The sequence below is a fragment of the Bubalus bubalis genome, chromosome 7 (genome assembly GCF_019923935.1).
Source record: "Bubalus bubalis isolate 160015118507 breed Murrah chromosome 7, NDDB_SH_1, whole genome shotgun sequence".
NCBI classification, from domain to species: domain Eukaryota; kingdom Metazoa; phylum Chordata; class Mammalia; order Artiodactyla; family Bovidae; genus Bubalus; species Bubalus bubalis.
The window spans coordinates 40,994,789-41,003,943 of record NC_059163.1 but is presented as its reverse complement, the minus strand read 5'-3'; the positions used below and the strand labels follow the sequence as shown (position 1 = coordinate 41,003,943).

The window sequence follows — 9,155 nt, the reverse complement described above, 5'->3', positions numbered from 1 at the left end:
GAGAATGAAAAATATGCTAGCAAGGTTTAAACAAGAACATCAATGAGGAGGTCATTGTAGTAATCAAAACGTTTTACAATAGAGACTTAAAAAAATGGGGGGGGGGGCAAATTATATTTCACAGCAGCACTTTCCCAAACTGTTTAAACCTTCAGTACTTGACTATAGTACTCTCCACCTTGGAAGGGTTTCATACTACTAATTCCTTTAAATTCCAAATGAATTTTTTTCTTTAGTTTATATATCTATTGTTGTCATTTTCAGTAAAACAAAGAGTGGAGATCTTATATATATTACTTTAGCTCAGTTCAGTTCAGTCACTCAGTCTTGTCTGACTCTTTGCAACCCCATGAACCATAGCACGCCAGGCCTCCCTGTCCATCACCAACTCTCGGAGTTCACCCAAACCCATGTCCATCGAGTCGGTGATGCCATCCAGCCATCTCATCCTCTGCTGTGCCCTTCTTCTGCCCTCAATCTTTCCTAGCATCAGAGTCTTTTCCAATGAGTCAGCTCTTTGCATCAGGTGGTCAAAGGATTGGAGTTTCAGATTCAATGTCAGTCCTTCCAAAGAACACCCAGGACTGATCTCCTTTAGGATGGACTGGTTGGATCTCCTTGCAGTCCAAGGGACTAACACATGTATACCTGTGGCGGATTCATTTTGATATTTGGCAAAACTAATACAGTTATGTAAAGTTTAAAAATAAAATAAAATTTAAAAAAAAATGTATTCTAAAAAAAAAAAAAAAAAGAGTCTTCTCCAGCACCACAGTTCAAAAGCATCAATTCTTCAGCGCTCAGCTTTCTTTATAGTCCAACTCTCACAAACATATATGACTACTGGAAAAACCATAGCCTTGACTAGACAGACCTTTGTTGGCAAAGTAATGTCTCTGCTTTCTAATATGCTGTCTAGGTTGGTCATAATTTTCCTTCCAAGGAGTAAGTGTCTTTTAATTTCATGGCTGCAATCACCATCTGCAGTGATTTTAGAGCCCAGAAAAATAAAGTCTGACACTGTTTCCACTGTTTCCCCATCTATTTGCCATGAAGTGATGGGACTGGATGCCATGATCTTAGTTTTCTGAATGTTGAGCTTTACGCCAACTTTTTCACTCTCCTCTGTCACTTTCATCAAGAGGCTCTTTAATTCTTCTTCACTTTCTGCCATAAGGGTGGTGTCATCTGCATATCTGAGGTTATTGGTATTTCTCCAGGCAATCTTGATTCCAGCTTGTGCTTCTTCCAGCCCAGCATTTCTCATGATGTACTCTGCATATAAGTTAAATAAGCAGGGTGACAATATACAGCCTTGACATACTCCTTTTCCTATTTGGAACCAGTCTGTTCTTATTACATTATAATATATATTATTATATATAGTCTGTTATATATTACTTGTATGCATTTAAATCTGCAATATCCTGCTTTCCTTTGATGCAAGTATCTTCCTTTTCTATTGTGCTACATAGAATCAGTTAAATGATAGCAAATCATAGTTAAAGTGCAGTTGGAAAGAGATATCCTATTTGTTCTCTGCCTCCAAGTGTGAAACTCCTACTGTATCTATCCATATTTTTAGAGCTATGGTCAAGACTATATTTTGTCTATTTTTACTTATCCATTCATGCATTTTATAGACAAACTGTCAGAGTCCTAACTCTGCCTGTTAAGCTGATATATTTATTATTTATTAAAGGGTCTTTTATATAGGAATTAGTTTCTTGGAAATTTGTGTTCTTGAAAAGAAATGGGTTTGTACAAAAAAATGAGGAAAACTGTTTTTTGTTTTTTGATCCAGTACTCAAGCTGTAGATTGGTTTAATGTGGTAACATCATTATGCCTTCAACACACCATATTATTAATTTATGGTTTTGAGAAAAGGAAAGTGATTTGTTCATATATAAACATATATAACGCCATGCTTAAACCTGAAATTCTTAAAAAAAAATTTTTTTTCTCAATTAACAATATGTAAGTTTCCTATGAGTTTAGTTTTTTCTTTACATTTATTTTCTTAAGGCAGATTAGATAACCATGAATTCAATCTTGAAACTAGTATGAAGTTTTCAATTTTAATTTAAATCTTCTAATCTCTTCTGGCAAGAGTGGGGAAGGAGGCAAGCTTTGTATAATGCATTAAAGCCACGACTCAACCCCCCAAAATTTACAGTGATGACTAAAACAGGGTAAGTTTCACATTCTTGTTAGAGGAGTGAAACTGAATAGAGTGGTATATTTGGGAACCAGGACCAAACTAAGAGGAAGGGCCTTTGTAGTAAAGGAAAATGTGACTGGCTTTTGTTACAAAGCTATAATAAGGGCCAGGAGTCTAGGTGGAGGTCAGTTCTATGAAGCAGTAATAAATTATAGTGTAAAATTTCCATGGTCTCCTCCCTACTACTGCAATAAAGAATTCATTGCAGTTAAAATTCAAACAAGAATGAAGGATATTCAGCCATCTCTGAGACCCATCATCACCCTATTTTACATGACAAATACTCAGAACCCAAATCCTCCCATCCAGCCCCACCTAGACCACTGATACATGGAGAGAAGAAATACTCTCCATTCTTCAGTTCAGTAGTCACAAGCAGATCTGAAGGAAAGACAGACAGCAGCAACTACACAGAACTACTTTCTACTGTGGTACGCATGTCAGGTTTAGAGCTGACATCTATCTACCTTTGTCTCTGCCTTGACTTTTAATATGCAAACACAGCTAAGAGATCTGTTCATTCACCATGGTTAGTATTGTATGATAAATTTTGAAAGAAAATTATAAGAAAGAAGATAAGTTACTGGAATAGAATAGTTTCATTCATATGCCTTATCAGAAACAATTTTGACAATATGGCTGTGATTTGGTTCTGTTTTAATTCATATTCCTGAAGTAAGAAAAGGAGAAACACAAGCTTCAACAAATTTTCTTTTCCTCTGTTTGGTGTTGGTGGGAAAGGACCATTATAAACTACTGCAAATTAGTTGCTTCCAGAGTGGTGACTAAAGTTGGTCACGTTTTATAGCAAAAAATAATAATCTTCAGTTCAGTTGCTTAGTCGTGTCTGACTCTTTGAGACCCCATGAACTGCAACACGCCAGGCCTCCCTGTCCATCACCAACTCCCAGAGTTCACTCAAACTCACATCCATCAAGTCTGTGATGCCATCAGCCATCTCATCCTCTGTCGTCCCCTTCTCCTCCTGCCCCCAATTCCTTCCAGCATAGGAGTCTTATCCAGTGAGTCAACTATTAGCATGAGGTGGCCAAAGTATTGGAGTTTCATAAGTTCATAAAACTATAAAACCAGTACTTACTCATGGAAAAATGTGGTAGTGTAAAATGTTAAGTAAACATTATCTTTCTTTCCTATTCCCTTCATGAGACTCTAGTCATATAACCCAAACAGCAGTCATTAATAACGCTTTGAAAGTGAAGTCGCTCAGTCGTGTCCGACTCTTAGCGACCCCATGGACTGCAGCCTACCAGGCTCCTCCATCCATGGGATTTTCCAGGCAAGAGTACTGGAGTGGGGTGCCATTGCCTTCTCCTGCTGCTGCAGCTGCTGCTGCTGCTAAGTCGCTTTAGTCGTGTCCGACTCTGTGTGACCCCATGGACTGCAGCCTACCAGGCTTCTCCATCCCTGGGATTCTCCAGGCAAGAACACTGGAGTGGGTTGCCATTTCCTTCTCCAATGCATGAAAGTGGAAAGTGAAAGTGAAGTTGCTCCCTCATGTCCAACTCTTAGCAACCCCATGGATTGCAGCCCACCAGGCTCCTCCATCCTTGGGATTTTCCAGGCGACAGTACTGGAGTGGGGTGCCATTGCCTTCTCCTAACGCTTTGAAGTGTTTGTCAAAATTTGCCATTCATATACAACATATATAATGATATTGTTTCCACTTAAAGACTGAAATTTAAAACAATATTGAACTTGCTTTTTGAAAATAACATTTAGAAACATAAATGCTTCTATACTTCTATTATCTATTAAACTAAATTAGCAAATAAAAGGCTGCATTTATTTATGGCTCTAGCAAAAATCAATGTTAGAAAGTCACAAATTTAGCTGAAATACAGTCTTTTCAATATTTCAGACTGCCCATGTGGCTTTTTAGTTAGTAATTAAGTTGAGGGAAAATAAATTTCAACTTTTGGCTCAGAAAATATCAAAGAAGAAAACATAAAAATCTAACTCTTCCCCCAAAATTAAGTGTATATATTGGTAAATGTGGAAATAAGTATCAACAAGGAATTTTTAAGAGGAATACTATTTTCACTGGAGCTGAAAAATAGTTAAATAGAGATACTGGCTAAATGAAATGAGGAAAAGCTAATGACTCCATTGGTTAGATTCTCTTAGTCCATAAGTTACTCTCCAGAAATTTAAGTGTTTTGACAGGAGCATAAAGCCAGCATCCTGCAGCTGGAACATAGTCCCAGGAGCAGAATTTACACACAGAAGTTTTGGCTCACCATCAAGAAAACTTTTATCCAAATAAATTTAAAAAAAAATTATAGTGCTAGAAAGGACAATAGAATTCCCAAAAGAGATAGAGTATATTCCCCTATATCGAGACATTCCATACCTTACAAAAGAATTTAACTTCCTTGCTTTTCAGAAACACCATTGTTGGTAATTCTCCAATATCTCTGTGTAATGCAGCCCATAGCCTCACATCCTTATGTTTAGAATCATATGGGTTTCTGGAAGTCTAATTGCAACTTATTTCAGCTATAATTCAGCCAATTCATCTTCTGTTGTTAATGAAAGAGAACTGAACACAACCTCGCAGTTCGTTTAGGCTAAGCCTATTATTTGCATATGTCAGTGTGCGATGTTCCCTGGAGAAATATTTTTCCACTTTGCCACAATGCACCTAAAACTTTTAGCCATAACTTTGTAAAAACATCAGCATTATTTGCATATACTGTACGCATCTGGATGACAATACGGTTTTGATCACTGTGCGATCCAGTGACATGGCAGGAAGCCAGAAAAAGCATATAAAGTGGGAGATCTCATCCCTGCCTAAGACTATTTACTCTGTAGTGAGGAAGAGGTAAAAGCCATTTCGAAATGTTTGCTGCAGCTTCACAAGAAATAGGCTTGAAATAAAAGAGCTGAAGAGCTTTCATTATGAATGATATCTGGATCTCTTGGTCCCAAAACAAAAATTCTACACAAAGCTCTTAAAGAGCAGCCAAACAAACCCCAGGAGTAAAAAGGCACAGTGGGATAAATGTATGCTCTGCTAAAGGAAATACATTGAAAAACAGAGCTGTAAGTGGGATGGAGCTGAGGAGAAAACATAAAGTATTCACGGGTTGATTTCAGGGAATTCAAAGAAATAAACTTTTATGTGAAGTTGTAAATGAGCCATATGAAGGACCAGGGAAATGGAGAAAATGATCAAAGACCAAAGGGGGGAAAAATACATAGGATATTAACCTTGCAGAAACAGCCTGTTTGATTTAAAGAACACATGAAAATGATCCAGAAAGTAAAGGCAGAAAATAAAATGGGGAAAACAAAGGGCACTGAGATAGAGGATAAAAGGTTTTACAGATAAATAAAGCAGCAATAAGCTTACAAGGGTCACTGTTACCTCTTGAGTGACCAAAAGGCAACTAGGTTATGGATCAAGCAGATAGGATGGGATGTGTCAGCCTCTCTTCTTCCATTAGAAAGTAGAAGGAAGTGTGCTGAAAACACTCTTTTCTTCCAAAGGTAGAGACACTGAAAAGAGAAGTGAAAATTAAGAGTATCTCAAAAATATGTTTAAAAAGAATTCTTAAGCCAGCTAAAACTAGAAATTTGAAGAGACCACTAATAATGGAGGAAGAAATAAACATTTGCATGTACTAGCTAATACAGGAAAATAAAATGTACAGTTAAAGTACATTTTTATATAGGTTGGTGATTCTTTTCTTGCAGGTAAATATAGTAATATTTAGGTACAGTATGAGATGGTTAGTCAAACAAAACTTCCTTTCTATTTAAAATAAATGGAAATGAAAAACAATTGATGATGTTATGTGCCAGCCTGGATGGGAGGGTGTTTGAGGGAGAATGGATTCATGTACATGTATGCTGAGTCCCTTCACTCTTCACCTGAAAGTATCAAAACATTGTTAATTGGCTATAGCCCTACACAAACTGGTTTTGGTGTTAAAAAAAAAAGAAAGAAAAGAAAAAGAATTGATGAAAACATGTAGTATAGATACATCATTTTTTGGTTTCCTCATAATATAATTTTACTTCAAGTTTGATACAGCTCTAACTTCTTGCATCTATAGTAATGGTACAATCTTGTAACAATGTTGGAAAACTAAATTGTCAATGTAAATCTGGCAGAGGTATCACAGAGTCATGCTTATAAAATATCTTTAACTGCTTACTAAACATTATTACTATTATACCAAATTGCTCAGAAAATTTCTTTGAAATATCTGAATATTTTCTGTTCCTTAAAGTTTCTCTTTAAATTCACTACAAACAAAAGAAATGGCTGTCAATACTATATATCAGCATGGTAAGGTACATAAAAACATATTTACTTTTATACACTGTGCCTCATTTCTGTCAAGTGCACCCAAATGACCAGAAAGCTGTTAGGGGCTTAAATCTGAATAGCACTAGCAAAAGCCAGAATATGTAGGTTATATGCATGCTCTAGTCCATATCTCCAGATCCCATATCTCTCCATATGGCATCACATTTTCCTTCTCATTTTAGAGGAACTGTCTACATTAAATCCAGCATGGTATACAACTCTTACTCAATCCAGGTCATTGAACCCAGACAATAAGGTTGTTTCTATGATTCTTTATCTACCAAAAGCCAGAAAACAAAAAAGAAACTTAGATGTTTTAAAGTTCTCACCACTATTTCAGATTAAAAATAATAACATACTATATATGATTGCAGAGCTTCCCTGGTAGCTCAGATGGTAAAGCGTCTGCCTGCAATGCAGGAGACCTGGGTTCAATCCCCGGGTTGGGAAGATCCCAAGAGAAGGAAATGGTAACCTTCTCTTAATGATTATGTCATATAAACTGAAGAAAGATTACATGATCTTCTGCCATTTTAAATGTGATACCAGTAGCATTTTATTCACAATAGAATGAGAATACTGCAGATATATATCAGAGTTAACAGAAAACTTTGGAAAATAACTTCAAGATACTCTTCAGAGAATCACCTCAAATATCTGTAGAACATTATCTGAAGGAGTGGCTTTACCTTAATGGTAAATTTCACAAGTATTAGGAAATATGCTTTGCAATTGCAGCATAACCATAGTGGAAATGCACATGGTTTCAGGACATCAGTCTTTTCATCTCTCGGCCATGAGGAATTTCACTACCATTCAGAGTGTAAAACTTGAAGAGAAAACCACTGTTGACCCTTCATTTTTCATTTTCTATCAGCAAGTACTCTATTAAAGTAATATGATTTAAACAATCTACACAGCAGCAGTGTTGATTTTAAATTGAGTCAACTTTATAATGCATACATTACCATCAAAGCAAATATTCCAGAATGGGTATGCTCATATAATGCAATACTCTCTTTATATAATTAACAGTATAAACAATTTACCCTGCAATGTCTTGTCATGCAGCTAGTACTGGGTTGGCCAAAAATCTTGTTGATGCTTTTCTGTAAGATGTTATGGAAAATCCCTAACAAACTTTGTGATCAAAACCAATAGATTGTGAATAAATAAACCAATCATTCTCTGTAATGGACAATAAATATCTGATTTCTGCCAAATGTACCCTTAATTACTGTGACCAAATGACACATAGCACCAATTCTTTAGTAACCTTTATTTGTCTATTAGCTTACTATTGGGAATATAAATGGTTGAGAAAGCTATATCTCTTGCAGTGAATGGTGTCATTCAGATATCTCTGGTTTTACTTTGCCTTTTATTCAACCAATTTATCTCTAGCTTGTAAATCATGTATCAGAAATAAATTGGGTTGTAGAATATCCTATTCTCATGTTTTTTCCTACACAAAATCAATTTAATAAGATGTGATGTAAGTCTGCCTTATAAATTACTTAATACTCAGGGAAATTAATAAAAACAGAAATTCCTACTAAAACTAGATTTTTAGCCATAAGCAAAATGTTTAATATCCTAGTGAAGTGGAAAACACAATCCTGTCTTTTATTGTGTCACTGCTAATTAATCATAACAGAAATAATGCTATTAGCCAAGGAAAAGAGGCAACGAGTCAGTCAGTCAGTTCAGTTGCTCAGTTGTGTCCAACTCTTTGCAACCCCATGGACTGCAGCAGGCCAGGCCTCCCTGCACATCACGAACTCCCAGAGTTTACCCAAACTCGTGTCAATTGAGTCGGTGATGCCATCCAACCATCTCATCCTCTGTCATCCCCTTCGCCTCCTGCTTTCAGTCTTTCCCAGCATCAAGGTCTTTTCAAATGAGTCAACTCTTCACATCAGGTGGCCAAAGTATTGGAGATTCAGCTTCAACATCAGTACTTCCAATGAACACAGGACTGATCTTCTTTAGGATGGACTGGTTGGATCTCCTTGCAGTCCAAGAGACTCTCAAGAGTCTTCTCCAACACCACAGTTCAAAAGCACCAATTCTGTGATACCCAGCTTTCTTTATAGTCCAATTCTCACATCCATACATGACTACTGGAAAAACCATAGCCTTGACCAGACAGACCTTTGTTGGCAAAGTAATGTCTCTGCTTTCTAATATGCTGTCTAGGTTGGTCATAACTTTTCTTCCAAGGAGTAAGCATCTTTTAATTTCATGGCTGCAGTCATCATCTGCAGTGATTTTGGAGCCCTCAAAAATAAAGTCTGACACTGTTTCCACTGTTTCCCCATCTATTTGCCATGAAGTGACGGGACTGGATGCCAAGATCTTAGTTTTCTGAATGTTGAGCTTTAAGCCAACTTTTTCACTCTCCTCTTTCACTTTCATCAAGAGGTTTTTTAGTTCCTCTTCACTTTTTGCCATAAGAGTGGTGTCATCTGCATATCTGAGGTTATTGATATTTCTCCCTGAAATCTTGATTCCAGCTTGTGCTTCCTCCATCCCAGCATTTCTAATGATGTACTCTGCATATAAGTTAAATAAGCAGGGTGACAATATACAGC

The 9,155-nt window shown here is 36.7% G+C and overlaps 1 non-coding gene across 1 annotated transcript; it reads left to right on the top strand.

Moving 5' to 3' along the window:
* The first annotated feature begins 6,939 nt into the window (after positions 1–6,939).
* Positions 6,940–7,011, top strand: TRNAC-GCA. The gene has a single exon. It is a non-coding gene; the product is annotated as a tRNA-Cys (tRNA).
* Positions 7,012–9,155: the final 2,144 nt, after the last annotated feature.